This window comes from Adiantum capillus-veneris, chromosome 4 (assembly GCF_014529385.1).
Source record: "Adiantum capillus-veneris isolate H3 chromosome 4, ASM1452938v2, whole genome shotgun sequence".
Classification (NCBI taxonomy): Eukaryota; Viridiplantae; Streptophyta; class Polypodiopsida; order Polypodiales; family Pteridaceae; genus Adiantum; species Adiantum capillus-veneris.
The window spans coordinates 50,108,275-50,128,955 of NC_140934.1; positions in this window are offsets into that span (position 1 = coordinate 50,108,275).

Genomic DNA, 20,681 nt, shown 5'->3' on the forward strand with positions numbered 1-20,681 from the left:
AGAGTACAAATTATGTAAAAGTGCTTAAGTCTCCAATGTTTATGTGGGCTATAACTTCTTCTTCAGAAGAATTGCTTAGATTTGATTCTATGATTTGACCCAACCATCTATAAGTTGTTGATTGTAAAAGTGCTAGCTCAAAAGTGAAGGCAAATTGGAGGGGGATATACTATATGTTTTGTGGAGAACATACGTAGACACACTCAATGAAATGATTAGAAAATATGCCTAGCCGTCCGATCGAGAGGATTCAAAAATGATGAAAGAAATGGCATGCATCGGCGGTAATTTCTTGGAACCGTCTCAACCACAAGAGATTGCAAGGCACCCAAATCCTTGCATGTGGGGGGATAGTCACCACATATTTTATGATGTGGTCCTCCATGAATGCTGAAAATGCGTCCATGTGGGGGGCAACTGTGGTCTCAAGGTTAGGGAGACGAGTAAAAAAGGTGTAAAGTTTCAACTTTCCCTTGTAGTTGGTGTCCTTGAGGAAGAGGGTGAAGTGTGACAAAGGGGTGGATGTGGGTGCAGAAGAAGAGGCTATGGAGGCATCTATGTTTAGTTTGGATGTCGACAAAAAGTGGAAGAGCTCAAGGGTTGTGAAAGCGAAAATTTAGAATGAGTTATTGAGCCCCCCCTTTTATAATGGTGGCCTTTAAAAAAAAAATAAACTTAAAAAAAAAGCTCTAAAATGGAGTTTCATCTCATTGTGATGTGTAGATTTCAATAACTTAGTAAAGATGGTACTGAAACAAGTTGTACACAATACTGCTATTGTAGAATGAAAAATTATATTCAAAGTCCAAAGTTTGCCAAACCTAAGCAAATTGATTATAGAGGGGATTTTTTTCAAAAATGTAAGAGTTTAAAAGCTATAACATCGATAGCATAGTTCCATCCATGCCCCAATCATCTTGGACCTTCATTTTGTCTTTCATTCTTTTTTTAATCTGCAGACATTCAACAATAAGTAGGCAATGATTGTTAAACTTTGATGAATTGAAAATTTGGCGGAAGGATTCTCACCTTGTGACCTTGGGGACGAAATTGAGTTTGTTGAAGGTCCTCAAAACCTGTAATGGCCAAATGTTCTCGCACATTACTGAGAGTCCAATGCTTGTGACAACTTCCAAAGCATCATTGAGCATCCTCACTATAATGTCAAATCTTGAATTAGCTCCATCTACACACTGTAAGGGATTCCACACTTCAAGCTTGCACATCTGATGATCATAGCGAAATTGTATGTACAAGGAGGTGCGGGATTTCAAAAGCGTATCCCAATATCTGATGCTCTAACCTTACAACGATACCTATCCCCATTGTGCATGCCCTCCACAAAACCCCAGTTCTCTTCTAAAAGCCTCCCTAAATCCTCATAATGTACATCTTTACATACAAGCATTATGGTTATCTCTGCAAATGCAAAATCTTTAAAGATATGCACAAAAAAATGAATAGGAAAACACCAACTCAAGCCCACAGACCTTGAAGCTTCATAATATTTCAAGGAGTTTTGGACATCGATTACCATCTTTTTCTTAAAAGATGCTACTGACCATAAATCTTATTGTGACCACTCCATACTTGATAAGAAGATACCTTGATGGGTTCAAGCTCCGCATAATCTTGTGTACAAGTAGATACGATATAGGAGTGAGAATAGAAGAAAATTCTTTTTGGAACCAATTTGGGTTGGGCAAAGGTGTGTGAAAATTGTTGCTCCAATATCCACATGTATAGCATTGAATGTGCCGAAGAGGCTATGAAGTGGCTGATCTCCTCCACCTATGTAAATAGAAAATATGACTGTAAAATCAAGCCAAAACATAATTATGAAGCCATAAAAACATTTCATTGCGACTTCACACCCAGCTTTGTATTCTCAAACATGTACTTAAAATGTGTTGGGAATTGAGATGGTTGTTGCAATTGCATGCTTGACATTGAGAAAACATATTGCACAATGGCTATAGTGTAGACGGCTGAGACAGTTTCACTAAGTGGGAACGTTCTCTTATGAGACGGGCAGTGAATTAGTCAGTAATTACTACGGTAATTACCATGGTAAACCCAAGGTATATAAATAGGGTCCATTACATTATAATGGGGTTGGCATTTGGATTAGCATTTTGGTGGCATTTGTACTTGAGTTGTCAATCATTGGCAGTTGTTGTCGGATGTATTCTATCTGTAAATCACATCATACTCACTGTACTCTTTCATCTATAATTCCAATCACGACAGATATTCCAGTTACACTTACTCTATATTCAGTACTCTGAATCTGAATCTGAATCTGAATGTTGTTCTCAGAACATAGTCTGGTTCTTATTACAATATCTAAATTCCAGTCCAGTTTCTGATTTTCTGTCCAGTCTACTATCTGAAATCTTCTAACACTAGTAGATGAAATCTTCTAACACTAGAATTAGCTATCTCAAGAGATCAACTCCAATTCCATTTTGGCGATCACGGTGGCTCGAGCTGAAGCTCGTTGAGTGAAATACTCTTCTTCCAGTTGGAAGTTTCAGCAATGGCACCCAAACCCAGTCGTGGCCGGAAATCCACCATCCGTGTTGATCCTATTCCTGAGGAGTCGGGAAGAGAGTCTGACCCTAAGGAAGAGAAGGTGACTGACACTGAGGCTAAGGAGGAGCATAGTCAGGCTGATGAGATGCAAGTCTGACAACAGTCCAGTCACTCTCGACACAGACGGGCAGAAAGGGAAGCACGGAAAGCCAAGAGTTCTCGGTCCAGGCAGGGGGATGAGGGAACCAAAGGAAGTAAAGGCAGTCACCGCACTTCTAGCCGACATGCCAAAGAGAACACTGACACAGAGACAGAAACAAACATTGATTGGGATGCAGACACTGACAATTTCAAGAAGACTTCCAAGCACCGTTCTGAATCTAAAAAGAGAAGCGGCAGTATCAGTGGTAATCGGAATGATTACTCATCTTCTCTGAAAATTTCTTTTCCAATATTCAAGGGAGGTAAGAAGGATGATCGAGACGTTCACATACAGGCTTTTGAGTAGTATGCTGAACTGAAAAGTATTGATGAAGATGATTGGGGGGAATATTTTCCGCAAACCTTGAAGGAGGCAGCGAGGAAATGGTATTACCATTACCCTGCTTGTCAGCTCAGATCCTACAACAAATTGCTTAAAGCCTTCAGACTGGAGTATTTCGACAACAGAGGTGATGAAGATATCCTCTGTGAATTGGATAAGATCAAGCAGCGGAATCTATCAGTCCGAAGTTATGTGGAAAAAATCAAGGAGCTAACCAGGCAGTTACAGGAACCATCATCCGAGAAGAGGTTGCGTGCATGGTTTCTGAATGGTTTCAAACGCAAAAAGCTTAGGGAGCAGGAGGTACCAGCTCCAACCAAGAAATTCGATGATCTGGCACAACGAGCACTGAAGCTGGAACAGTAGGCCAAGAAGGAAAAGAGCCACAAAAAGAGAAGGTCCAGTAGCAGTAGCTCTGCTACTAAGAGTTCTGATTCCAGTGAAGTGTCCAGCAACTCTGAAAGCAGCTCTAATGAATGGTCCAAGGAGAAGTCAAAGAAGAGATCTTGGACCAAGAAGATTGAAGAAATGGCTAGATAGATTGCCGAGATTAGCCACACTAGACAGCCAGTTCGGAAGATGGAGACTTGATGTTCGAAATGAAAATCCAAGGACCATATCTCCAGCGAGTGCCCACAATGTACTTACTATAAGGCTTTTGGTCATTTATGGAATAATTGTGGTATCAGGATTCATCACTTTAAGAAAGGCAAAGACTTGTCAGTGGTAGCCTATACTGAACCAGTGAAAGTAGAACCCGCCAAAGTATCTCAAGAGGAGAGACCACGTACCAGTGGTACTGGTCAAGGACGTGGCCGATGCCAAACAGGTATGGGCCGAGGCAGAGGGCGTGGCAACTTCCAGAGTCGGAGTATGAATTGCTACACTTGTGGGAAGTACGGCCATTTCGTAGCCCAATGCCCATACGCACCTGCAACTACTGCTACTGAGGCTAAGGCACCAGAGCCAGTCCCAGTACGGGTAGTCACAAGAAGCAAGGGCGTAGTAATTGAAGAAATTCCAAATACTTCAGAGACACCAGTCACTACTAACAGCAGCAAGTGGGCTCAACAAAGAGAAATTTGGAAGGCCAAGGGTAAAGAGAAGGTGGTAGATGAATGGCAAGAGTAGAGGGAACTAGCGGCTAAAATCACGGAGGATTTAGCCAAGAAGCTGCCAGAGTAGCCAGAAAGTTCTGAAGCCCGAGTCATTCAGAGGTTACCAGCCCAATCAACTGAGAAAGATCAGTCAATACCGGGCATACCCGAGACCATGCTGGCTACGGTACAAGGAATGGCTAATGATCTGAGAGTTGATGGCAGGATAGAAGCACTGCAAGAGAGGAATGGCAGTGTGAAGATACAACCAGTTCTTCGAGCTTTGACAACCAGTCTGACCAAGAGAAAGAAGAAATCCATGTTAAAATTTGTGATAGAATTCAGAAGTTGATTGTGTAGCTGAAAGACATCAAAAAAACCTTGCCTGAAGTGGCAAACTTCATCAGACAGCGCAGGAAAGCTGAAGCGGAGGCCAGAACAGTGGACCTGACGGCCGTTCGAGATGATGAAGTTCCGCTCATTCAGGTGGACTACAAGGTTAGAAAGCAATGGGAACCTCTTTCAAGTGTTATCTTGGATGGAGGAGCAGGAGTCAATATAATGGGAGTTCATCTGCAGCAGAGAATGGGTATCACGAATCTAAAGCCAACATCATTTAAAGTGCGAATGGTAGATCACAGAGTGGTACAAGCTACGGGCATGATTGAAAATATGCAGATAAGAGTAGGCAGGGAAAAATTTAAAACCAGCTTCTTAGTTCTGGATGTGCAAGGGACATATGGGATGCTGCTAGGGCGCCCATGGTTGAGAACGACACATGCTGTTCATGACTATGCAAATCAAACCTTAACCATAGAAGGGGCCAACGGTAGGATTCATATCCAGACGAACAATACTAGGAGCTGGAGAAAAGAGCTGAGGCCGAAGGAGTTACGCCAGAAGTACAAGACAAAGAAGATTGAAGGAATGTTAGCAGCTCTGAACATATTTCCTTTAGCAAAGATCGACTTGAATGTAGTTTTACTGAATAAAGAGCAGGCTGACAAGCAAAAAAAGCAATTCCCGAATCAGTTTATTGAAATCAACACAGGGGAAAGATCAGTTCAGTTAAGTGGGAGGGTGGAGGAATCAGCTGATACTAGAATGGTAGAGGAGCCGGGACATTTTGAAGAACACACAGTGGATCAGAATGCTGATTCAGAACTGAATGGGCCATCTTGGGATTATGCTGAGGAATCAACCAAACGAAAAGGAGGTGGGCCTAATTGGTTGCTTCCAAACGACCAAGAAGTGGAAGAATGGAACCTAGGCTCAGAGGATAGTCCTAGGATGATCAAGGTCAACAAGCATCTCAACCCGGTAATGAAGGAAAAGACACGCAGGATGTTTGAGAACTACAAACACGTATTTTCTTGGGAACACACAGACCTGAAGGGGGTGGATCCTGAAGTATGTCAGCACCGGATACCGTTGAAGCCAGATGCTAGGCCAATACGACTGCAAAGATACCGAATGAACCCCAACTATGCTAAGAAGGTCAAAGAGGAGATTGATAATCTTCTCAAGGCTGGGCTCATCACAGAGGTGGCCAGTAGCGATTGGCTATTTCCCATAGTTGTAGTTCCCAAGAAAAACAGGAAATTGAGAGTTTGTGTCGACTATATGAAACTCAACGCCCAAACTATCAAAGATCCATTTCCATTGCCTTTTACTGACATGTTGCTTGATGAGATCGTAGGATATGAAATGTATAGCTTTATGGATGGTTACAGTGGCTATAACCAGTTACAGATCACTCCTGAAGATAGGGCGAAGACCACTTTCATCACCGAGTGGGGAGCTTTCATGTATCTTGTGATGCCTTTCAGTCCGTGCAATGCACCAGCTACCATTCAGCGGTGTATGATGGAAATGTTTAATGAGTTCCTTCATTGGTTCCTCGTTATCTTTATGGATGACTTTATTGTATATTCAGATAAGAAACAACACCTACTATTCCTAGAAATGGTTTTCAAACGTTGTCAGGAGAAGCAGATTTGTTTGAATCCATTTAAATCCGTTTTCCCAGTCTGGAAGGGACAGTTACTGGAACATGTAGTTTCCCGAAATGGAATAGAAATGGCCAACGATAAAATTTAGTGTGTTCAGCAAGCTAAAGCACCCAGAAATGCTTCAGAGTTGAGCTCTTTCCTAGGATATGTTAACTTCTATAGAAGGTTTGTACATAAGTTTGCTTCTCAAGCAGTACCATTATATGAGCTTACAAAGAAGACTAGTAAGTTCAATTGGACTGCTGAATGTGAGGAGAGCTTCCAGAACCTGAAAAAGGCCATTATCAGTAAACCAGTCCTTAGGCAACCAAACTGGGATATTATTTTCCATGTACATGTAGACGCTTCAGGATTGGCTATGGGGACGATATTGGCCCAGCCAGACGGACGGACTGATTATCCTGTTTATTTTGCCAGTCGGTAGATTCAGTCAGGTTGAACAAGGATATACAACTACAGAGCGAGAAGCCCTTGGAATGGTTTTCAACGCTACAAAGTTCACGCATTACCTGTTAGGGGAATTGTTCCATTTTTATGTGGATCATCATGTGGATCATCAGGCTCTTTTGTTCTTGATTAATAAAGTCATTATTCAAGGCAGACTGATACGGTGGATGATGTTCCTAATGGAGTTTGAATTCAGAATTTTTCATAAGCCTGACAAGAATCACTGTGGAGCTGATTTTCTGTCCAGAAGTACAGAAGGTTATTCAGAATTACTCTTGCGGGATGAACTAGTGGACGCTGACTTATTTCAGCTGGAAGTAGGAGAATCAATTGATCCTGAACTGTATGATGTTTATCAGTTTCTTTCTCAAGGTGCTTTTCCAGAGAACCGGAAGCAGAACCAGAAGAAAGCTTTGGTCATCAAAAGCTTGAAGTTTACTATCATCGGAGGGTCACTCTATTGATTAGGTGTTGATGGTATACTCCGGCGTTGTTTGCCTATGGAAGGGAGAATGCAAGTTATTTCAGAAGCACATACTAGCGAATCTGTTGGACATTTTTCCAATGAAGTAACCCACAAGAAGATTCTGCAAGCTGGTTTGTGGTGGCAAACACTAATTGCTGATGTTAGAAGTTTTTGTAAAACTTGTGACATATGCCAAAGAATGGGTCGACCAACAGCTACATATATGACTTCTTTAACGCCAGTACAACCACTGGGTGTGTTCATGAAATGGGGATTAGATTTTATGGGACCTTTTAAGAAGGCTACTCCCAGGAAGAACAAGTACATAGTAATGACTACTTGTTATGTCACTAAGTGGGTTGAAGCTAAAGCTCTTCCTAACAACACAACCAAGTCAACTGCAAGGTTTTTTTTTGAGAATATTGTCTGTCGATATGGATGTCCGATAGAGATTGTGTTAGACCAAGGAACACATTTTATCAATGACACCATGGAAATTCTCTTGGATATGCTTTCAGTCAAGCATCGGAAATGTACTCCTTATTATCCCAGATGCAATGGACAAACTGAAAGTAGTAACAAGACAATCAAGATTATTCTCACTAAGGTTGTGCAGAAGAAACCAGACCAATGGGACTTGAAACTCTAGACTGCTCTATGGGCGTATAGGACAGCTTACAAGGTCACTACTGGGTTGACACCATTCCGAATGGTGTATGGCACTCAAGCTGTGGTTCCTATGGAGTTTGTTATCCCAAGTCTAAGAATGGCTGTGAAGTATGGCTTATACTTCAACCACAATATGAAAAAGCGCCTAGATGAACTTATGCAGTTAGATGAACTCAGGCAACGGGCTATGCTGGAACAAGAAATTGTTTAACAACGAAGGAAGCACTGGCATGATTGCCGAATTAAGGTTCGGGAATTTCAGAAAGGAGATTTGGTGCTTCTTTATCAGTCTAGAGTGGGTCCAAAGAAGCCAAACCTCAAGATTGCCTGGGCAGGACCATTTGAGGTAGACTGGGTCTTCTCCAATGGTACAGTAAGACTGAAAGATCTATCTGGATTATTGTTGCCAGGAGTGTATAATGGTGCGAAGATCAAGCTTTACTATTCAGAAGCTAGAGAGTCTGGACAAGAATAAGGTACTAGGGAATTGGGAACTGCAGATCAAGAGATATCAGAATCGGATATTTTTGGGCTTTTTCATGTGCAACTAGTTCCAATTTCAGAACCAGTACCAATAGAAACAAACTAGACTGATCTTAGAATTAGTACCAGTGTGATCAAACCAGACTGGAAACCAGTCCAGTATCAGTGGGAACACACTTTTCAATTTTTAAGCGCCCAACAATCAGATGGCACGCCAGTAGTAATCATTTCAAAGATGGGTAGGAGTCTTGTCCAATGCATGTCTGCCACGACAGCAGCGATACACACAAGTCTAGGAGCGGCGAGTGGTGGAGCTTTTATGGCGCGAACACGTATAACAGTCAGGAGAGTCGGCATTTTTCCTCACAAGTCTCTTGCGTGACGATTTCCTCCCGTTATTCATTCGCCATCGCCAAGCTCTGAAGTATCTTCGCTACCGCCGCACACTTCATCTTCTGAGGAGACAGTCAACTGTCGACTAGCTTTGCCAGCGACACCTGGGTATGGCTTTGACGCATCAAGTAAGTCTTCTTCTCCTTCGCATGTTTCGTCCTTCACAGTGTATGGGTAGGAAGAAGCGCTTAGACAAGATGCAGGAATCTCTTGAGGAAACCCAAGCCATCGTCACTGCTGCAAAGGAAAGCCTTCCCATCATTCCTTACAACAAGATTCAACGCTATGTATTCACCAACCAAGCTATGGCTTTGCTACAATTATGGGATCTACGAATCGTTTTGCAAGCCACAAGAATAGCTTTCGACGCGGACATCATAAAGTAGGTACTTGATTCTTTCAATGCTAAAGATGGTAGTGCCATAGTGTATGGTAAAAAGGTGACGGCTACACCAGAAGACATAGCTTTTGCATTCCGGATGCCCAATGAGCCCAAGCCGTCTGTGGCAACCCCAGAGCAGATAAGTATAGTCCTAAAGGAGGATGAAGCGGCTAAGGGCAAGCACAAGGCCAGTGGTCAAGGGATTCTAGTGGCAGGACTGGAAGCTTTTACTACTTACAGATTTGTGGCAGAAGTGGTAAGTCTGAAAAATAATCCAACATATGTATCTGAGAAAGTCTTTGCTATGCTGTTGGCCAAGACATTGGATTCCAAGGTCCCTATCAACCTGTGTCAGATTCTGTCACACATTGTGCTTCAACAAACTGCCAAGCTGAAATCCCAGAGTGTTTTTAAGGCTTGGTATGTTTGGAAATTTTTGTATTGGGCCACTACTCCAGATGCTCATGGCCAGGTTAAAATGGCTTGGAGTGAGAAGCCAATTCCAGAATCCAAGAACATTGATCTGTCCTCAGATGAAGAAGCCACAGACAGTCAGACCACTCCAACTGGTTTGAAAAGGAAAGCCACCCAAGATCAGGCTGGCAGTTCAAAGAAACCAAAGATGACACTGACGAAGAGTAGTGCTTTTTTGAAGCAAATAGAGAGTCAGGTCAAAACGGTGACTACTCAAAAGGCTATAGTTAGCCAAGCCGATAAACAACCTGCTCAGAATACTGTGGTTAACCAGTCAGTAGGACATAATACAGTCGCTACTGGTACTGGCAAAGATCAGGCAAAAGCAGCAATTTCTGATAAGGTAGCAAAGCAGTCGGCTGTGGACAAAGGCAAAGGTCCAACTTCTCCAACTTTACTGGGTGGTGTCTCTATTTCAAATACTGAAGAAGCTTTGCACCTGGTAAAGAAGGACAGGTTGCAGCAGATGCAGACCCATCCATTGAAAGAGCGTCTCTTTCTACAGAAAGCCGATTATGCAGCCTTACCCTATATGGCTCCAGTAACAGTGTATGAGCCTACTGATTGAGACCCAGCTACGGTTAAGGATGGATGTTCAGTCCTCATCCAGTCTTCCTGGAATACTATTGTCCACTATATGGGACAAATATTGGATGCTGCAGGGTCAGAAGATGAACTGCAAAAGGCTAAAGATGACTTGAAGGAAGCTGAAGACCAGATGCAGAAGCTCAAGACAGCACGAGATGAGCAGAATATGCGCCATAGGCTACTTGAAGCTCATTCAAAAAGGGCTATTGAGATATTAAACAAAAAGCTAGCTAAGGAGAAATCTGATATGCTGATCATCAAGGAAGAAAGGAATGAAGCGCAGAGAGCTGCAGATCGGGCTGAAACAATGCTGAAAATGAAGAGAGTTGATTTCAACTCCTTGATTATTCGCCATACAGCTCTGAAGGCTTCCCTCACTGACAGATATATTTATAACAGCTTGGCTGAAATTTTAAATCCAGCAAGCAACACTGTCTTTGATCTGGAAAATTTGAAGTCTCTGATGGAGACTATGCAGAGTGATTTGCAGGACAAAATGACTAAGTATAATAATGATCTGATGCATCAAGCAATTCTGGATTATATTGAGCATCAGAATTCCCTGAATGAAGAGGAAGAAGATAAAGCAGAAGAAGAGGATAAGGAAGAAGGAGCTGATAAGGAGGAGGATGACCAAGAAGAAGGGCATACTAATGATGATGATGATGCCCCACCTCCATCTCCACCTCTAGGACCTGGTACTGGTGGCATAGGGCCAACTGAAGGAGGTCAGTCACAGCCAGATTAGCCAGGCCAGAATGAAGGGCAGAAGTCGGGTAATCAAAAGTGTCAGAAGAACAACATCCCAATCACACTGGGAATCAGCCAACAAATCACATTGAGGTTAAAAGAAGAAGCAAAGTTAGAGATGAGGGACTAATAGCTGATCAGCAACATTTCTTACAGCTTATCACCCTTAACAGGCAATTGAGACATCAGCAGGCTTCCATAACCAGACAATATCTGGAGGATGATGATCTCCTGTCTAATTTGGAACGTTTTCAGAGACTGTATGTCGGGGCCAGGGAAATGGTGGAGCATTGGAAATCAGTGGCTTTTCATGATCAAGGAACTTACCGTTTACCTGCGCATCCCAGCACAGTCCAGTTGCTGGAAAGGGTCCCTGAATGGATAATCACTACTAAAGAGATAGTGACCAACCCATATTTGCAAAGACAGTCTACTGCAGATTGTCGCTCTCTTGCTCTTGAATTAGAACTTCTGCTGGGAAACAAACCAACCTACAAATGTATGAAGGATGTTAGGGAACAGTTAAAGGAGGTTTTGCTGCAGATGCAGATTGCCAGAGGAGTCTTGGATCAAAGAGTAAGGGTAATTCTTGAAGATCAGACAGCCACTAGTAAAGGACCTCATACTAGAATGTCAGTTGGAGAACATGCAACTGCTCTTCGCAAATTGTTTCAGCTAGTGAGAATCACCAGAAAGATGATGCAGCAAGAGAACCAAGCTGTTCTCAAATTTTTAGAATTCGTGCCTGATTCTCCAGTTCTCTTGTATGCCTTTCCAGCAAGAGAGACGGAACTACCAAGATTTTTTCCAGCACTTTATCTTCAACATCGAGAACCAGTTGATCGCCTTACATACTTCAAGATTATTGATGAGCTCCAAGATTGGTATGAGCGATCGACCGTGGAATGGAAAACTTGGCAAACATTGTTCAATGATGCTCTCCAACTCAATGATATTCATGAGCTAAAAGAAGAGATGCAGAGGATCCGGATATGTATGGGTCAGTGGAAGATTCAGATCAGGGGCCTGACCAAGATCACTAATCAATTGCTGCAACTTACTGTTGAGTCCTCTAAATTGCCTGAAAAGGATATTGCAGCTAAGGCGGGCCTAGCACCACAGTATAGGGAGAAGGCTGAGATTATTTTTGAAGCTCGCGTCAAAACTAATCAGCCTCTTCCAGAAGGATGGATCCATACTGTTTCGCATTGTCACAAGCTTGCCAGAACCAGGATCACCAAAGGCGTCTGCACACTCTATGATCCTGACACCAAAACCTATCATTCCCTCACGCCTTATGAAGTAGAGATGACCACAGAAAGGCGGGATCAGCTTGAGCAGGAGGCCATTTACCGACTCATTCAGAAGGAGAATGCTGGTATTGGGACTTCTCAGACGCCATCCAGGTCAAAGGGCAAACGGAAGCTGATTCAATGGAAGGATACTGTGTAGTTCCATCTCAGAATTCAGTGGCGACTTTTCTTCCTCAGCTGGAAGGTTGATATCAATTTGTGTAGACGATGAGAGCTCTACCTTGGCCTTTTCATCTGCCTCTCATAATCTTTGTATGGCCACTCTATCATTGGTCAAGTCCAATCCCCAACATCAGAAGCAGACGGTAGATTTTTCAGCTTCAAATCAGAATCAGACAGGGGAATTTTTCAAAATTTTTGGAATCTTGCCAAAATTCAAGAAAGAAGGGAAGGATGTAGATTGCTGAGACAATTTCACTAAGTGGGAACGTTCTCTTATGAGACGGGCAGTGAATTAGTCAGTAATTACTATGGTAATTACCATGGTAAACCCAAGGTATATAAATAGGGCCCATTACATTGTAATGGGGTTGGCATTTGGATTAGCATTTTGGCGGCATTTGTACTTGAGTTGTCAATCATTGGCAGTTGTTGTCGGCTGTATTCTATCTGTAAATCACATCATACTCACTGTAATCTTTCATCTCTAATTCCAATCATGGCAGATATTCTAGTTACACTTACTCTATATTTAGTACTCTGAATCTGAATCTGAATGTTGTTCTCAGAACATAGTTTGGTTCTTATTCCAGTATCTAAATTCCAGTTCAGTTTCTGATTTTTTGTCCAGTCTATTGTCTGAAATCTTCTAACACTGGAATTAGCTATCTCAAGAGATCAACTCCAATTCCATATAGTCTCCTTGTTCTTGCAATTCTTGAAACCAAGGAGCTTTTCTTTCCAATTATGATCCAAGTTTGCACAGTTTCAAACACGGTGAGGGCCCATAGGAGGTGGTTGCATGTATACCGAAGCACCTTTAGTGAACTCTTGTGGCCCACACTCACCATCTATACCTCTTATGTTGTGGCATACAAGTGTTGTGACCTCATCCTTGGGCACGTTTGCGGAGTAGAGCTTGCCATGGGTAAGTAGGGGAAATGAGGAGGAGGAGGACCTTGCTTGTTGCTACCATGCAAGAGGGAGAAGGGAATGAGTTTGCTTGGTATGCCAATGGGAGGTGGTAATGGCAGAGAGGGGGAGGAGCGTGGTTGGTGCTACAATGGAGATAGGAAAAGGTGGATGACCCTTGCTTGGTTTGGCAATGGGAGGGGAGGAGAGAGGAGCTTCCTTGCTACTACAATGGACATGGCAGTAGAGAGATAGTGTTGGAGTAGAGAGTGAGTGTGATGCTGCAACCAAGGAGGGCTTGGACAAGGGGTTCTAGAGTGAGAAATCACTTTTAAGGTATGGAATAGTTTTGGGGGGACTTTGGAGAATAGAAAATGATGTTTCAAAAGTTTCTGAATAAGTAGCACACCATGGCATCATCCTCTAATGGAGTGCCAATGTAGTTATTTACACTTAGCATGATTAGGTGGTAGCATTTTATACCAGCAAGTTGGATAGTTGAGTTTGAGTGAGGGTGTTGAGGTATAAACTCACATCACTATGGAAAACCTCCTCTATGTCTAGCTAGACTATGATGTAAGCTCTTAGGTCGTAGGTTTCATACATCATTGCATATTTAGATTGCTACTCATACTTGTATAGATACGTCACTTTCTAATGAGAACTGACCAAATATTTTGTGTTCACTTTGTCTCTCTTTAATTGTGAATCCTAATTTCTCAAGAGCTATCTACTTATCCCCCAGTGTTCGGGAAAAGTGTGCCTCAACTTAGCCTTGAATCGGTTGCAAAATCAAAGGGAAGGGCAAGAAGGAGGAAATTTTGCTTAAAATACATGAAAAATAGTGTAATTTTGCAAAAATACTTGCTAGTATTGTAAAATTTCCGGTTCGGATTTGTCTTGGAGGGATTTTTGTATGTTTGTCAAAATGATTTTTCCTGAACATTGCTATCCCCTAAAGGGTTATTGTACCTCATGCAAGCTTTCAAGAAGATTTCAATCTCTTTCATATAGAAAATGTCACATTGTGGGTTGTCCAATATCTCCTTTTCTTGAATTTTCAACCTCTTTATAGATGTCTAGAGTAGTTGATTTTCAAGCACGTCTTTCACTTGAACTATAACTTGTAAAAAAATCACTAGTTTACATTTTAGAGGCCAACCAAATTCAATTTTGATAATAATTTTTATGGTGCCTTAACAATGATGAGTGTCTCAATGGAGAGCTAACAATAATCCATGGTGTAAAATTATGGAGGTAGGGGCTTCTTGCTGAACAAAATGGATCATGGAGCAATTTTGTTCCCCAAAATGCAGGACGTTTTCTACATGCAATTGTTGGAATTGGCCTCAAGATGTGCCCAATGATATGGCATGGGGAAAAACTTTTTGGAAGGTCAATATTAATATGTGCAATGATATGGTATGGGGGAACAACTTCACTGGAGGTCATCCATCCCACTATTGTTCCTACCCCTGAGTGCTTAATTACAAGGTTTCCACAAATTGCTCTAGCCATAGTTCCCCCAAGTTTAAACAACTTACATATTTGGTGGATTTAGACAGTTCATTAACCTAATTCTTCTCAATGTTAATTCTACAAGAGGTAGTAGGGTATGCCTTATTTGTGATCCACTCTATACAAGATGATTAAGGTTTTTCAATCCAAGAATCTTCACCGCATGACGCTCATAATACTTGTAGAATATGATGTGTACAACTTAAGATGTTGACGGAAGTACTATTCATAGTGATTCCCAAAAACTTGCAAAAGACTTGTATTCTCCAAGTGAGATTTTAAACTCTTCTTTTTTGAGGATGAAAGATTTTTTAAAATTGGGGGTAAATGTCAGGACACGGGTCGTGGAGTGCCTCCTATGATGGCTAAGCATGGGCTAGGAGTCTAGATGTTAGGAGCCTAGGGGCTAGGGCCTATCTTAAGAGGATATGGAGCAGCTATCCCTAGGGATGCACACATGGAAGGGTACCTATATATAGTGGCCACGTGACACATCCCTATGTGTCCGTGGACAAGCTACACCACAACAGGGTTCAATCAGTCTAGATTAGCAGTGATCTGGCACTTTTGTGAGTCTATTCGTAGACCGTGCATGCCCAGTCACTTAGCATAGATGCATATCCTCCGGTTGCACACAGCATGATCATCGAAATTCCCATCAGAATCCATTAGCATCAGTTAGGGGAATTTTCCAGTGCATTTAGCCTATTTTCCTATTTTTGGTTATTTTCACTTATTATTTTTAAGTGACTTTCCAACAAAAGTAGGTAGGGCAATTTTGCTAAGTTTCTATATAAGCAAACCCAAGTTAGCACTTTCTGGCAGAAGAGGCAACAGGAGCACCTTGCTCAACAGGCAACTTCTCAGCAAGACCAACCCCCGCGACTACTCTGGTGTTTTTTCCACAGAAGACCTAGCGTTTTTGCATCAGATCAGCCTTGGCGATTTGTGCACAGCAGATCAGCCTAGCGTTTTTGCATTTGTAGAACCCCGGCGACAGAAGGACCAATTTCAGCCCCTGGCGTTTTTGGATTTCAGCAGCAAATTAAGACCGGCATTATTCACCTAAAGTGTAGCAGATTCAACCCGTAAAGACCATCAGTTTTCAGCCCTAAGAAACCTCATTTTTCAGCCAAGAAAACGCAGCCAAAACAGTCATTTTCAGCCACCGAAACAGTCCCGAAATTTAGCGATTAGATCTCAGATTTCAGCCATCGTCGTCGTCGTCATTGTCATCGTCGTCGTCATCGGCATAGACCAAGTTGCATAGTCCATTGCATACGGATTGTACACCTTTGTGCAATCAAAGAGTAGACCACTCTCGCCGCCGAGAGTGGGGCCTTCGGAGGAGGGTTTTACAACCTCTCGGGTGTCATATCTCTTCTCTCTCCTTCTCTCAGTCTCATTCACTTGCACGCACAATATCCACTCACTTTGTTCGTGATCATAGCATTCTCCATAAGACGGAAATCTCTCTCTTTCCCTAAGAACTAAAAAGAACCTTGAGCAATAAAGATCACTAATCTATCAAATACAACATTCATTCCGCTGCACCTAACATTGGTATCAGAGCTTTGGAAGTGTTCTGCATTACTCAAGGGAAGAACCACAAGAACCACAAGAATTTTTTTTGCTGGTTGCGATCGCACGAACCCAAGTTTACTTGGGCGTGGCGATTTCTAATCGTGTTTTGTTGAAGAGTGACAGGAATCCCAAGAAAGAAGGGCTTGTCCAGCCTCCCCTTGTGTCTCTTTTCACTCATTGAGAGCGGACCATGCATTTAGCGGCCGGCCAATCGACGTGAGGTGGGAAAAAGCAACCTTGGTGTGAGCGCAAGGCCGCCAAGGGGTGCGTCCGCAGAAAAGGGTAGAACTCAGGTGAAGAGAAGATCCTTCTCTAACGCGATTTGCAAGCGAAAGAAAACCTCAAGAACCTCAAGAACCCAAGACCCTCAAGACTCAAGACCCGCAAGAACCCAAGAACCCACGATTGCAGGATGATCATCACTCGAAGCGGAATGGATACTTCGCTTGGAGGTGATGAGCATGAGAGAGGCGAAGAAGAATTTTCCCCATCAGGAGGTTTTTCTGATCCTCCCCCTTTCCCATCAACGACAAAGATTGCACTAACTCCTATGGAGGCTTTGCAGCAATTTTTTATGAAACAGAAGTTAGAACGAGAAGCAAGAAATGCAGAAAGAAAAGTAGAAAGAGAGCGTGAACACGAAGAAAGAATGGCAGCCATAAAGCATGAGTACAAAGAAAGGAAAGCCGCCTTGTTGCAACTCTTTTCTCAAGTACCGGCACCGATGCACGAAATTCGGGAAAAGGAGACTGTCTCCGTGTCTTCTTCTCCACAGCATGACACACAGGAATTGCATGATGAACTGAATGATCATGATTTGCATGATGATTTGAAGCACAATGATAAGCATGATGATTTGGATGCCAATGATTTGCATAATGATTTGGATGACAATGAGAAGCATGATGATTTGCATGATCAGGATGTGATTTCTCACAAGCATGATGAGTTGCATGAACAAGATGTGATTGTTCACAAGGATGATGTGTTAGTTGATGCTTTTTCTAGCGAAGCTAACCTCGTTGTAGATTCGATCAATCACCAAGAATCAATCTTGGCTTTCGAGTCAAGGTCCACCGATCCCCCACAAGAAGATTCGATAGATCCCGAAGAAGCGATCTTGGCTCTCGAGCCTTGGTCCAAAGAGCCCTTACAAGAAGTATTATGTGTTCGCATGATTGATACGCACGCATTGTTCGAATGTTTCATTCGTGAAGGTTTCCTGTATTTTAGTCAGCATCGTTATGTGATCCCTTTTACTAGGCATGACATATTGTATGTTGAGCACGTTTCTCTCATGGATGAGCACGAATGTATGCGGATTGTTCATGAAAAGTTGAAAAGTTTGTATGTAAGGAAGTCACGTTTCATGTCTCTTCCTTGGCATGACACAGTTTTTGAAAGAGCACATGATAGTATGAGCACCAAGCATGGGCATTTCCATTGTGATTTGCCACAGTTGATTGATTTTGATCAAACAGAAAAGATTCGACCTCATTGTTTGCATGTGTTTGGTGAACGGGTTGTAACTCAGTCTTTATGTTCATCTACATTGCATACACAGTCTTTAAAGAAGACAATATTTTTTTCCTTCACTATACATGGAATGGGTATGTTCATGGTTTTGTGTTGGAGATTGTTTCAGAAATTTTCAGCCATGGAGATTCTTGAAGATGAAAGAAGCAGGACTCTAGACGAAGTTGACGCAAGAAAGGAGATTCAGAAGACTTTGTGTCGCTTTCGGCGCGGCCCAAAGAAGCAAGCGTTGCAGACCTTTATGAAGTTCAAGTACCGCACGATCCACATATCAGAGTGGGCCGGTGAAGAGTCTCTTCCAAGATTGCGGATGCTGTCGGCGATCTCCCTCAACGCCATACAGTTCGGTACCAGTACCTCACTTTGAAAAGGAGGGGATGTCACGTGACACATCCCAACCCTATGTGTCCGTGGACAAGCTACACCACAACAGGGTTCAGTCAGTCTAGATTAGCAGTGATCTGGTACTTTTGTGAGTCTATTCGTAGACCGTGCATGCCCAGTCACTTAGCATAGATGCATATTCTCCGGTTGCACACAGCATGATCATCGGAATTCCCATCAGAATCCATTAGCATCAGTTAGGGAAATTTTCCAATTCACTTAGCCTATTTTCCTATTTTTGGTTATTTTCACTTATTATTTTTAAGTGACTTTCCAACAAAAGTAGGTAGGGCAATTTTGCTAAGTTTCTATATAAGCAAACCCAAGTTAGCACTTTCTGGCAGAAGAGGCAGCAGGAGCACCTTGCTCAACAGACAACTTCTTAGCAAGACCAATCCCCGCGACTACTCTGGCGTTTTCTCCACAGAAGACCTAGCGTTTTTGCATCAGATTAGCCTTGGCGATTTATGCACAGCAGATCAGTCCCGACGTCATCACGACACAGCAGATCAGCCTAGCGTTTTTGCATTTGCAGAACCCCGGCGAGACAGAAGGACCAATTTCAGTCCTTGGCGTTTTTGGATTTCAGCAGCAAATTAAGACCGGCATTATTCACCTAAAGTGTAGCAGATTCATCCTGTAAAGACCATCAGTTTTCAGCTCTAAGAAACCTCATTTTTCAGCCAAGAAAACGCAGCCAAAACAGTTATTTTCAGCCACCGAAACAGTCCCAAAATTCAGCGATTAGAAGATCTCAGATTTCAGCCATCGTCGTCGTCACCGTCGTCGTCATCGGCATAGACCAAGTTGCATAGTCCATTGCATACGCATTGTACACCTTTGTGCAATCAAAGAGTAGACCACTCTCATCGACGAGAGTGGGGCCTTCGGAGGAAGGTTTTACAACCTCTTGGGTGTCGTATCTCTTCTCTCTCCTTCTCTCAGACTCATTCACTTGCACGCACAATATCCACTCACTTTGTTCGTGATCATAGCATTCTCCATAAGACGGAAAACTCTCTCTTTCCCTAAGAACTAAAAAGAACCTTGATTAATAAAGATCACTAATCTTGAGAAAATACAACATTCATTCCGCTGCACCTAACACCACGGCCCGACTATGTTGGGCATGGAGGTTATGTTCTCCCTTTGTTCTTACAATATCCCTGTCATTTTTTAACATCAATGCTTACTCATGTACCAACACTTCAATGGCAATATGCATACAAACAAGAGTATGTTAAGCACAATCTTTGTTGGTGGTTAATAACTATATGTAGACCCTATATCTTGTAGTGAATCAATTTTTAGAAGAGAAAACGATAAACCTGTCTATTTGTATGATCATTACCAGATCTTGATTTCCACTATCCTATTGTAGTGAAAAATAATTGGGTGTGCGGGTAGTGTGTGTTTCCATTTTGTTTTGATTTGATATGTGAAAATGCATATACATGTGATGAGTACAATCCTTCTTAGCTCGGAGAGTATATTATCCACTCCAAGGTGATGTAAAATTTAGAGGGTGACCTAAATCAATGTCTTGTAAATTGCACTCTAAATAAGTTCTTTGGGAAAATTCATGTGCTTTTGATACTAATTCCAATGCATCTGAATTGAAGTTCACAGACTACATATTTGCATCTTCTCCTCCCCCCACTCGGGTTGTTATAGTAATATAATTTGCAATTTCCCCTTTCCTTTGACAAAGACGTATACACATGTATATGCATGTATTTCAATATCTTGACAAAAATGTACACACATGTATATATGTATGTATTTCAATATCTCCTTTCTTGGTAGAAGAGTAGATTCCTCCAAAAAAACATTCATTGGCGCTCACCATATAGTTGCTTGTAGCTCTCATACCAGAGAGCTTAAAACTTTTGTTCGTCCTCACGAGATGGAGCCTCCACCACTCCATATTGGCATTTTTAATGTGATTGTGATTCAAAAAATGTTAAAGGTTTATCTTCTCACTTCGCGATTATATTCCATTTGACAACCAATTGGCATAGAGGATGCCATCCTGGATATCTAGAAGTGAAATTAGAATAAATAAAAGTGTGCACTTATTCATTACATGCACAATGTGCCAGCTCAAAGTCTCGAGGTGCGAGCATTATATAGGCAGATTGTTGCTTTGAGGTACTGACTACTAGTCAAACGAGCTTCACTCTCAACACCATTTTGCCAATGTTGTCGCACCGATCGAATCCGTTTTACCTTCTAAATAGAGTTTTCTTCTACGGCAATACAATACACTTAATTAGCTCATAAGGCAATCAATAGCAATAAGAGCACAGTAGGAACAACAAATAGTATAGATACTCTCAACTCCCAACCCCTTCTCAAGGAAGCACAATAGGAGAACATTTTCAAACTACAATACTGTCAACTATCAAATTGCATTATTTACTGCTATATTCGAT